At 44.0% G+C, this 1986-nt stretch overlaps 1 non-coding gene across 1 annotated transcript; it reads left to right on the top strand.

Annotated features, from left to right (window-relative positions):
- Positions 1 to 493: 493 nt before the first annotated feature.
- On the top strand, positions 494 to 600 carry LOC114005050 (U6 spliceosomal RNA). Its single transcript, XR_003546975.1, has one exon. It is a non-coding gene; the product is annotated as a U6 spliceosomal RNA (small nuclear RNA).
- The last annotated feature ends 1386 nt before the right edge of the window (positions 601 to 1986 follow it).

Genomic DNA, 1986 nt, shown 5'->3' with positions numbered 1-1986 from the left:
TCATTGCCCTGCATGTGACCACCCATGAAACCGCATTTTTGCATGTGTCTAAAGGTCAGGATGTTTGTTCAGATTCAGGCGCTCCCTACAATGACCACACCTCACTGTGTGGGAGGGTGTTTTTTTCTCTGGGGAGTGTATGTGCCTTCTGGTAATAAATAAAATAAAAGATAAGATAAAAAAATGTTAAAATATAGGGCCAGCCAGTGGTAGTTAAGGTGCTGGAACCTAGATGGCCAATTCTGTGGTTTGATTCCAGACCTAGCAGGTTCTATGTGTACAAAATCCTGAAAGAAGAAACAGAGAAGGGATTATAACACAATTATCCCCTTTGGGTTATACTTTTTTACTTTCTCTCTCTCTCTGTATCTCTCTTCATCAAATGCATGTGCTCTTTAGAAAAACTAAAATCAACAACAGCAAACAAATTCCCAAATATCTAGAATAGTTTAAAGCAAAATAATTTAAAAGAACATGTTAAAACATGGGCCAGGTGCTCGCTTCGGCAGCACATATACTAAAATTGGAACGATACAGAGAAGATTAGCATGGCCCCTGCGCAAGGATGACACGCAAATGCATGAAGCGTTCCACATCAAAAAAAAAAAAAAAAAAAAAAGAGCCAGCAGGTGGTGTGGTGATTAAGGTGCTGGATCCTTAACATGGTGACTCCAAGTTTGAGTTCTGAGCTCAGTCACTTGGGGGACCCAGGGGGTGGGCCAGAAGGTGGTGTAGTGGTTAAAGTGCTGGACTCCTACATGGTTGACTGCAGTTCAAGTCCCAGACCTGATGGCTAGAAACACACAAGGCACTTGTGTGTACATGCCCAAAATCCCAATAGGAGAATGGAGGAGAAGTGATTGTGGTGTAGCCATTCCCCCAGGGGGTGATTTCTTACTTTCTCTCTCTCCATCTTTCCCTCTTCAGCAAGTGCATGAATCCTATAGTAAAAATCTTTCTAAAAAACAAAAAGAAAGAAAGAAAAACATGCAGTATGTATGTGCATTTATGCTAAGAATTCTGAGGAGAGTATGGAGAAGGGGCTGCTGCATGGCCATCCCCCTGGAAGTTATTTCTCACTTTTTCTCTCTCTCTGTCTGTCTCTGGTGAGTGAGCACACCCTATTGCAAACAAACAAACAAATAAATAAAAAAGGACCAATAAATAAATAAATAAAAAGGGCCAGTGAGTGGCATGATGGTTAAGGCATTAGACTCACATGGCCTACAATATGGTTCAAGTTCTGGACCTGGTAGCGTGAAATCATGCTGGGAGTGTCTGCATGCATGCCCAAAATCCTGAGAGGAGAATGGAGGAGTAAGGATTGCACTGTGAGCATCCCCCTGGGGGTGATTTCTCACTTGTCTTCTCTGTCTCTGTTTGTCTCTCATCTGTGAGTGCATGCACCCAATGGCAAAAACTAAAAAAAAAAAAAAAAAGAAAAAAAAAGAAAGAGAGAAAATGGAAACTATCAAGAAGCATTATTTTAGACCAACTTAGTGGTTAAGGGAAGCAGATTCCACATGACTGAATGTGTGGTTCAAATCCCAGCCCCAGTGTGTGTATATGCTTGTCCTGCATCCCCATGGGATGGAGGAGAAGGGATCGTGCAGTAAGCATGTCCTATTGGGGGAGGGTGCTTGCTCACTCTCTCTTTCTACAGAGCACATGCACTCTTAGGCAAATTAAAAAGAAGCATTCTTGGGAACCAGCAGTTAGCGTAATGGCTATGTCGCTGGACTCCCACGTAGTCGACCGCGGTTCGTGTCCTGGACCCGGTGGCTTAAAACTCACGCCGGGTGCGTGTGCGTGCGTGCCCAACATCCCGAGAGGAGAATGGAGGAGAAGGGATTGCGGCATGACCATCCCCCCTGGGGGGTGATTTCTCGCTTTCTGTCTCTATGTCTCTCTCTGTCTGTCTGGCGAGCGCACGCGCCCTACAGTGAAAATCTCTCCAAAAAAGAAAAAAAGAAAAAGAAGCATTCT

Source organism: Tupaia chinensis, unplaced genomic scaffold (genome assembly GCF_000334495.1).
Source record: "Tupaia chinensis unplaced genomic scaffold, TupChi_1.0 Scaffold141389_1, whole genome shotgun sequence".
Classification (NCBI taxonomy): domain Eukaryota; kingdom Metazoa; phylum Chordata; class Mammalia; order Scandentia; family Tupaiidae; genus Tupaia; species Tupaia belangeri.
Note: the sequence above shows the minus strand (reverse complement) of the source record. Positions and strands in the feature narration are given on the sequence as shown.